This window comes from Cibotium barometz, chromosome 60 (assembly GCF_041138505.1).
Source record: "Cibotium barometz isolate CiBa-2024 chromosome 60, ASM4113850v1, whole genome shotgun sequence".
NCBI lineage: Eukaryota > Viridiplantae > Streptophyta > Polypodiopsida > Cyatheales > Cibotiaceae > Cibotium > Cibotium barometz.
Window position 1 is genome coordinate 24,231,317 of NC_141105.1, and position 10,817 is coordinate 24,242,133.

A 10,817-nucleotide genomic window follows, 5' to 3' on the forward strand; every position below is an offset into this window, starting at 1 on the left:
ATATATATATATATATATATATATATATAGAGAGAGAGAGAGAGAGAGAGAGAGAGAGAGAGAGAGGATATAGAGAGAGAGTAGGATACGAGCAAAGAGAGAAGGATAGAGAGAGAGAGGGAGAGGATAAAGATGAGAATATTTTCAGAAGGTTTTAAGAATGTTTTCCTTGTGGTGTGGAGCACATCAAAGAGTTTTAGGGCCAAAAGAGGTGTCATATTACAGACTTTGACTTTCCAGAGGGAAAGCCAATCTTCTTTAAGAAATTGCAAACATTCTAGGATAAATTTCAAGGATATACTGAGAAGAATACAATCCTACTAGATGATAGCCCATACAACTATATGTAACAAATGTGGGCCATACAAAATTTTGTCAAAGTTCAAATTGATGGGTCCATGCAGGTTGTAAACTTTTCTCATCAATACGTGCATAGTTCTTTGTTTATGGATGTGCTTAGATAAATGACTACCATTTACAGGTAGAGACGTATTTGTTGCAAAATTAGATGAGGAGTCACAAGCATAGATTAGATACATAAAGATGAGATGTGACAACGGAGGCAACATTTTAAGTGTTGAATATATGTGTTTCAGAGAGATACTAGAGCAAGAAAAAGAGTGGGCTAGGAAGCAAGAGAGGAAGGAAGAGAGTTAACGAGCATTGAGGCAAAAAGATATCTTTAGCATCAACATCCATGATATATTGCAAGAGATGTACACGGTGCTAGTAGTAGTTCCTTAAGGGTAGAGGGAAGTCAAAGGAGAAGAGAAAGAAAGTGATGTGCTTTGCACTACGTAGTGGGATATAAATACCATTCTCATGTTGACTTTTGTGCACACTAGACTAAGTCCCTTACTATCTAAACATTTTGATTAAGTTTTTGTAAACCTATCCCAGATTATGTAAACATTTTGATCATAATATATACTATAGTATTCCAGCAAAGTGTTTTGATTCCACATGTTCTCAACACAACTATTATTTTTTGGAGTTTGCCACCAATTCTTTCCAGATAGTAGTCATAAGCAATCTTTCTTGTTTGTTGTAAGATCATATTTAAAAGTCTTTAATAACGTTGCAGACTACTTTTAAGCACAGTCCAAAGCAGTTTAGAAGGGCTAGCTTCACATACACAGTAGTTTAAAGCATGTTTCAAAGTAAAGCATAGACTGATTTAAAGCAATCCAAAGCAATTCACGACTAGTTCTAGTCACAATCACTCCACATTAGTTTGTTAAGGTATAATTAAAAGTATAGCATAGTCTAGTTTAAAGTATTCCAAAGTACTACAAAGTAGTTTGTTGAAGCGTTCTTCAAAGTAAAGCACATGCTGCTTTAAAGTAGCCCAAAGTTGTTCATGACTAACCTCAAGCAATCACAAGCAATTCAGAATAGTTTATTAAAGCATGCTTCACTATTGAGTAAAGACTGCATTAAAGTAGTCCAAATCAATTCAAAGCAAGCAATCACAAGCAATTTAGAATAGTTTATTAAAGCATGCTTCACTATTGAGTAAAGACTGCCTTAAAGTAGTCCAAATCAATTCAAAGCAAGGATTACAGATTGCTTGAAAGTTTTGCTCTCATGTGTACAGAAGAGACAAGGGATACCATAGTGTTAGAAAAGACTCATTATATAACAAGTCTAGCTATAAAGTGGCTAAAAGATCAAATGGCATGCTATTGTAGATTTCCTCATGTGTTTTAATTGAAAACATAAAGAGGTTGGTTAAACCCTCTACTGGTTGTATAGGAAACTTGTAGATTTCCTCATGTGTTTTAATTGAAAGCATATAGAGGTTGGTTAAACCCTCTACTGGTTGTATAGAAAACTTGATTGCTCTCACTAAATGTGAGTAGCAGAAACGAGTTGGTGTTGTGTCAAGGAGCTTGTACTTATTGTTCCCTACATGTTCATAGAAGGTTCATCCAAATCCTTTATCTCAAACTTCTGCTTCAAAAGCCTTCTGACATCATGTATTGCAGCATCACTATCACCAGTGATAATCAAGTCATCCACATAGATGACTTATAGTATGATCCCTTTATCTATCTTTTTTCACATAAAAGTGAAAAATCTGCATTGGATATCTGAAATCCAATGGTGACAAGATACTCCCTAATCTTGTTTGACCATACTCTAGGTGCCTGCTTCAAGCCATACAAGGATTTGTGTAGCCTGCACACAAAATTTGGGTATGCATCACTCTCTTAACTTGGTGGTTGCATCACTCTCTTAACTTGGTGGTTGCATCACTTATACGTCTTCTTGCAAATCACCATCATGAAAGAAGGCATTTCATGCAAGAAGGCATTCTTTACATCTATCTTATGTAAAGACCAACTCTTTGCTACATGTAAGAGAGAAGCTGGTGCATACCAGCTACACATCTCGTCAAAGACAATATCTCTACTTGCTTGTATCTCATGAGTGGTAGGATTATAACACCTATAACCTTTCTGTGCCAATGAAAAAAATAGGGGCTAATCTTCGCCAATTGGCTATTTTTTGGGATTTTTTTACAAAAAATTACCCAGTAACTTAAAACATTCGCCCAAATTTTGGCCGTTTTGAGGGGTTTTAGAAAATATTCGCCCAATTTTAGAAATTTTAGGGCATTTTTTAAAACATTTGTCCCATTTTTTATAATTTTAGATTTATATAGGAGGAATGATCACCAACCCACCTACACTTATATATTCATGGAGACATCGTATATTTTACCCTATTTTTTACTCCATAGCATAACTAATAAAGATGCATTTCTCTACCTTTGGATCCAACTTTGTTCTTCCTTCATGAGAAACATACATATTTGGAATAAACCCAAACATTTTCAAATGAGATGTATTCGGCCTTATGCATTTAAACTTCTATTCAGGCGTTATACCATGAATAACTGTAGTGGGTGTCTTGTTTATAATGCACACAACACTTGCTTCTACCCGAACATAATGTGGCATATTCTTTTCAGCCCCATCAAGGCATGTGCCACTTATGTAATGTCCCTATTTTTTATTTTTGCAACACCATCATGCGAGTGTACTTGCATGTAAACTGTCTCTTGATTCCTTGCTTTCTTAAGAAATCGTTGAACTCATTTAGAGAAATACTCTCCCCCACCATCTGATCTCATGAATTTTATTTGCATGCCTTTTTCCTTCTAGACCAAGACTTTAAAACTCTAAAAGTGAGCAAACACCTCACTTTTCTCCTTCATGAAGTAAACCCACACTTTCCTGGTGTGGTCATTAATGAATGAATGTAACATAATACCTGAAACATGCAATTGTTGGCAGTCTTAGTTGGTCCCCATACATTTGAATGTATAACATCTAATGGCCTTGTACTGGCATGCTTTTAATATGTTTGGCCTACTTATCAAGTTGGCATGCTTCACATGCTTTATGGATACCATCAACCTTAAACTTTGGCAAACCTGCAATAATATTTTAAGCTTGCATAGACTTCACCCACTTCTCTATATTCACATACTTTATGGATACCATCAACCTTAAACTTTGGCAAACCTGCAATAATATTTTAAGCTTGCATAGACTTCACCCACTTCTGTATATTCACATGACCAATGCGCTTGTGCCATATGTTAATATCTACAATGACACATATTCCATGCGCAAACATGGCTACCTTTACCTTAGGCATGTTCACATCCAAAGTAAACATTCTGCAATTTTTGTTACCCTTTACAACCAAGCGACACTAATTTTTGTTACCCTTTACAACCAAGCGACACTAATTTTTAAAGTCTTGTACAAAACATCCTTGAGGATTAAACCTCACTTGTAGACCCTGCTCAACCATCTATCCAATAGAAACCAGGTTCTTGTAATATTTGGAACATGAAGTACATTTTTCAAGTACTCATTTAGCCATCCCACATAGACAATGACACTTTACCAATATGCACAATGGGATGCATAATATCATCACTTGTTTCTACATAATCTAGTTTTTTCATTTTCTACATATCTCTAAACCACTCACCATGACTAGTCATGTGGTTAGAGACGCTAGAATCCACATATCATATATCTTGAGAACATCTCTTGTTTTGGAACTGAGCATGTGATGCACCACAAACAATGCCCATTTTGTCATCACCACCCTCTTTACTAGATGATACATAGTTGCCTTGTTGCAACTTTCCACTGTTAATATCATCTTGCTTTTTATCCCCTTGCCTTTAGATTGTCCTCTTCCATGTGTATGATTGCTGCCCTCTTCCATCTATGTATGATTGCTGCTATTGCTACTCTATGAATCATTGGACTGTTGTTGTCCAGAGTTCTGGTTTCGTTTGTCGGCCACCACCTTGTCCTTGACCATGACCTCTACCTGTACCTTTACCTGAATTAGAGTAGAAGGCATGTTCTGATGTGTTCTTGCTTTGTGAAGAAGAGTCCTCACTTAGAGACTTTTCTTCTATGATCAGCATAGATACCAAGTCCTGAAAGTCAGGAACATTCTCTCTGCTACTGTAATGGAGGTCTTGAATGGCTTGTACTTTTTGCCAAGCTCATTCAAATAAACACTCACTAAATCATCATCTTTTACCAATACATTGATAGACCTAAGGGATTCAACAATGCCCTTGATCTTTAAAGTATACTCATTGATAGACATGCTTTTCTTTTCCACAATATATAGCTCTTGTTTTAGCTGTAGTTTCCTTGCCTTTATATTGGTTTGGACCATCTATACTCGGTTTTGCCATGTAACTATGCTGGAGTGTTGGCATCCTGTATGTGTCATATCATTGTGTATGTGACACTAATCAAAAGCCAATACTTAACTTTTCTTGCACCCTGATTCCAATTCTTGAATGCCTTTATATCTGCTGGAGTGGAATTCTCTTCAAACAACTCTGGAGGCTCCTCATTGTCTCCTTTGACATAGTCCCACAATCCTTTACCCATTAGGAAAATGGTCTTTTTGAACTTTGAGGCATGAAAGTTATTCTTGTCCAGCTCCTCACTAACAATATGATTGAGTTCGCCATACATATTAGCTTGTAATAATCAGAAACCTACAAATAGATAATTTTTATATGCAACTTGTAACACAATAGTATGTTATGTGACTCGCAGTAGTACTTCAGCGCAACTTGTATGTCACCAGATCTTACTAGAGTACATGTACTAGATCTTACTAGAGTACATGTAAATACACCTAATATCAACAATACATGTGCAAACACTATCTACACTCCTAAAATGCACTGTTGCACTGCAATAACCATATTTTGACCCAAAGATAGTTCTCTACCAAAACTTCTTGAAACTGCCAAAAATACCTTATAGTGTTCAAAACGCACCCGAAACACAAATCTGGTTACAAAACCCCAATACAAAGTACTCACATAGTACAAAAAGTACTATGCACCACATAGACACCTCCAAGCTTATGAAGACAGCTCCTCAATCGGAGATGTGTAGCTCCTAGAGCTACCAAGGGGGTGTTGTACCTAAACAAGAAGAGGAAGAGATGATGATGCTCTTACCTTTGTACCGCTTCCTTCCTTGCTTGTTCTTGCCTCCTTACCTCTCACATGAACCGGAGCTCTGATACCATAAAGAGAATGTGGGGGAGAGGGAGATCTTAAGTTCCTTGCAAGCAAACACACACAAGAGAGTGAAAAACACGAGAGAGATGGATGGCTAAATTTTCTTCTATCTTTTTCTCTTCTCTACAACCATATAACTAAAAGACAAGAGTATATACATAAAGGGAAAGTACTCTCCTACAATAACATACAATGGTCGACGGTCCATAGTGTGAACCTAACTATATGAGCTAGCGCTATAACTATGCCATAACTCTAGTACTCCAAAGTGGATGTCACACAACCTGCCATCCCACTGGCGACATATCAATCATAATCTCACTAACCATGCCATTCATATAAGTGTGGAAGCTATCACCCAGGTGGCTTATCAATGTCTGCCAGCAACACTAGTTGAGCTCGATATCTCAACAAGATTGAATCTCATTTTGCTTAGAGTAAATTTAAAGAAGTCCACAATAGACACTACCACATTGTGTAGGAATCTCAATACATAGTCCTTAAACTGTTGGGCTTGCCACCTATAGATGAAGCCTAATGAAACTTGTAAGGTGTGTTTGGAAAAGGAACACAAGATCCCTACAAAAAGCATCTTCTTGCATACCATATCCTTTTGTGTCTTCTTCTCCCTTCTTCATCAATTCTTGTTTTCATGTGTAGGAAGATCTTAATAGACACTTGCAAATCCTTATTAGTCTCATGGATATAACAACGTTATTTCTACCACATGCATCACAATTTATATGCATTCTTTGAGGATTTACAACCATGGATCCCTGTCTCATCTCGACATACATCACAACTACTGGAATACACTACCCCATGTGCATCTGCTAATTGGTTGCATCCTTAAGAAATATAATTTGAGCATGCACAATACAACAAATGTAGTGATCCTTTAATTTGCACACAAAATCACAACTATAGGAACACAACGCCCCATGGATGCCAAGTCAGTGATGGCGCATCTAATTGATTGCATCCTTAAGAAATATCATTTAAACACGTGCAATACAACAAGTATAGCGGTCCTTTAAGCTGCACACAAAAAATAACTTCAAGTTTTCAAAACAGTGTTGCGAGATCTCCAACTCTAGATGTCGTTCATGGAATCTACGAAAGAGCTCGTCCTGTCGTGAAGCAAATACATAATACAAACTGCTCTATAGATTAATCTGTACCTTCAAATTACACTACCTCAAGCATGCACTCTAACAAATATCCCTACTTATTACTGATTGCACATGCTACTCGAGAATTACAAAGTAGTCCTTACATTTATTTGAAATCAGTATATACAAGAGACTTACAACTAGGATTGATGCAAGAGAGTTACAACTAGGACTAACAAATATTCGAGAATTACAAGAAGTCCTTACATTTATTTTAAATCAGTATACAAGAGACTTACAACTAGGATGGAAACCATGAGTGCTTACTAATAGTGGGAAGAGTGCACACTACATACAAGCATCATTAGGTAGCATTGTGAAAGCATTAACTTTTTCCTTTTAAACACCGTAAAGCAGCGTAAAAAGTAGTACCAAACAAAGGGTCTAAAACCACTAAAGTGAAAGTGTAACTTATGCTACCCAACCAATACAAATCAAATTGTATACTGCTGTAAAAGTAGTTCAAAGGGATTTCAAGCACTTTGGTCATTACTTGAAAGAAATATTTTAGTTTTAAAGCAGTCTCTTAGTAGTTTAAGCTATTCTAGGGATTCCTACTCAAAGTGATTTTCAAGCACTTGGTCACTACTTGAAAAGAAATATTTTAGTTTCAAAGCAGTCTCTTAGCAGTTCAAGCTATTCTAGGGATTCCTTCTCACTGCTTAAAAAGTAGTATGTGAACTACAAAACACTCTATGCAATGTTATAAAAGCACTTTAAAGTAGTAACTTGGAACATATAGCAACCCTTTGGGATATCCCAAGTAAAGAATCACTTTTAGAGCAACACAAGTAGTGTACATCATTGACTAGAAGAAGAGAGAGTGCTTTAAAACACCACATAGCAATACATGCATCGCTTTGAAAGTAGTAGAATCATTTAGGATAGATCTAAGGGATATTGGTCTCTATATTGCTTTCAAGAAAAAAATTAATTTTTGGAGATTCTATCAAATCACTAAAAGCAGTCAAAAGTGGTATCTTTAAGGGTACCTCCACAGGACAATAGTCTTTCGTCTACTTTAAAGTAAGGAGGTTTTAAACTTTGAACTATATAAAACGTAATAAAGTAGCATGCATGGCCAGCTTAAAAGCACTATGTGTACTATTTTGTTATGCTCTAAAGTGCAAACAAAAAAAAGAAAAATTGTAAAGTTTTTCCAATATGAAGTGTTTAATGAAGTCATCAAAGGCAATGGGTGGTAAGAAGCATGCACACACCTTACTATTAAGAAACTAAATAAAGCACATAAATTCTCACTTGAGGCTCGTTTAAGAAGATGAATTACATATTTCATATGGGCAGATCAACCTATCTTCTTATGATAAACATCTTTCTTGTTGGGAGAGACCCTTGTCTCGGATGTCCAAAATGCAAAAATGAGGTCCTTGATCTCTTATGTGGTTTTGGTGGTGCTTGTTGGCCATCTTTGGCATGTAGACAAGGAAAACACTCCATTCTTGTTAAGTAAAAGACGAGATTTTGCTAAGTAAAGATTCCTCTTGGTGGATTCCCAAAAAAATTACAGCTTTTGGACACTCACATCTTCTATTTCATGGTCATCACTGTTCATTAGCATCATGAAGGTTGATCTCTTCTAAAAAAGCTCATCTCTTGGTCTTGGCACCTTCACCACACAATTTAGAGTGTTGCAAATGTTGGATAGTATTTTTGCTTCAACATCTGTTCTTGTGTCTTGCATGTTTTTGTTGAAAGTAGGATGGGAAAGAAGATCTTAAAAGATTTCTTTTTGAGTACTTAAGTTCATGTCCATTGTCTGCTTAGCGCAACAATGTGCCATAACCTTGCAAATGCTTTGTCTTTTGTGCACATCTACTGTGGTGTTATCCTCATTGTGTATCAAGTGTTGCTCTTTGTCATGACTCCCTTTTTTTAGTAGCCCAATATTCTTTAATAACTTGTGATTTGCAAGAATAATTTCCAAAGTCCCAATTGCATGTTTTACATGTGGGAGCTCATAAGGACTACAAATTCTTCTGTTCTACAAATCTATTGCCAAAATTTCTTCCAAGTTTGAAAATTCTGAGGGCTGACAAGTAGCAAGATCAAGAGACACAAATTTAGCCAAGCAACTAAGACTCCATGAATTTAGTTCATTTCAAATCTAGAAAATGAAATATTTTGAACAACAAATATACTACGAACCATGTTCTTTCCCAGTGAATGCATCATTACTCTCTGTTGATTTATGGGATCACAAATAGAGGGAATCATAGGGACATAGTATCTTATAAACTCCTTATTAGAGGTAGAACAAAAATCGTGCAAAATTTTGGGGCTCTGCCTAAAATGACAGGTCAACCAATATAGACTACACTTTAACCTTCTTTAAGAATCACCTAGCATGTTCAAACAGAGCAAGAGTGATAAAGATCATTTTTTGGGAGTGCTTTTACAATCATTTTCATAGTAAAGGCAATTGAGCATGTTATAAGGTCGCCTTCTACAAGTCTCATAGTTTGCTCTAGCTAAAACTTTAAACCCACAAATATATATGTATTTTACTTTGAGACAACCAAGCCAATCAATCAAACAATCTACTTTTATGAAAGATGCTAATGCTAATATGTTTTTCATAAACTCGCTCGACTTACTGTAAGGCACTTTGCCATATTACCTGCTTGAAAACGGGTACCTATGTTTTGTGAGATGGCACTGGAACATATAAAGAGGCCTTATCACCATGAGCTTAATATCAAATAGGGAAAATCTAAGGACTTCATGTACACACTTGCTTAAGACTAGTAGTGGCCGGACCATTTTTTAATTTTGGCTGGCCTAAGTATGGGTGACCTATTGCACTAGTCACTTGTATATAAGTCAACAGGCAATACACATTCGTTCATACATGTGAGCTCTTCTCTTCTCTATTCTTACTTGTATGCTATTGGATTCTTGCAGATTTTCTTGCTTGAATAGGTTTGCTTATAGGTTGCTCCCTCTTATTAGCTTCTTCTTCCCTTACCTTTTGTGAGAGTGAACCACCGTGAGAAGGCCAATATCTATTCGCCTCCATCTAGATAAAGAGAACTTGCCTAGGTAGTTTCTTTCTTAAATAGGTTTGCTTGTAGGTTTCTTCCTCTTATTAGCTTCTTCTTACCTGCCTTTTGTGAGAGAGAACCATCATGAAGGCCAATCTCTATTCACCTCCATCTAGGCAAACAGAGCTCTTCCTTCACCCCCTTAGCAAAGAAGTGTTCTAGTGTGACAACTAATTGAGAACACGACACGGACGAGCTAGCGCACCACATTAGTAGGGAGTTGCAGTGTGGCTTGAAGATAAGACCCATTGACACATGATTTAGCAAGGCTAATGTAAGCACTTGATTTGAACATGGGGCCATGGAAGTGGTGAGAGTGAGTGATATTAAAGATGGTGAAGCCGTAACTAGATCCGTAATCCCATTCCACATATCGTATAAGACATGGTTAATGTTAAGGCAAATATGAAAGTTCCAAATATGGCCAAGATGAGGGGTGATGGAGAAAGGTGGGCCATGCAAGATGAAATTCATTCCATTCTAGAAAATGGCACTTGGGATTTAGTGGATCTACCACTTGGCAAGAGAACTTACAGGTTGGGACTAGAGCCACCTACTCCCACTAGTGCTCCCTTCCTACACGTGCACATCAAACTACCTGATAGTACCACTAGAGCCTACTGCATAAAGGCATGTGAATGCTCTCTCTCTCTCTCTCTCTCTCTCTCTCTCTCACCAAGCGCTCTCACACTAGGACATGAACCACCAAAATCACAATAATAAGGACAAGTTAAATGGGTTTCTCTACATAACCACATAACTACAAAAGTAAATCATATTATGAATGCCTTCTTACTCCCTTTTACCTTGGGAGCTAGCCTTGGAGTTTGCATGACAACTGGAGGAGCCAATAGGAAGAGGCGGAAGATGTAAATAGGGCAATTATTCCACTCAAGAAAGAGGGCATTCCACTTAAGAAATAGGAGATTACAGTTGAGAAAGGGAATTTTCTTGCACCTGGGTGGCTTAAATTGGCAAAAAAAGGTAAGAGAC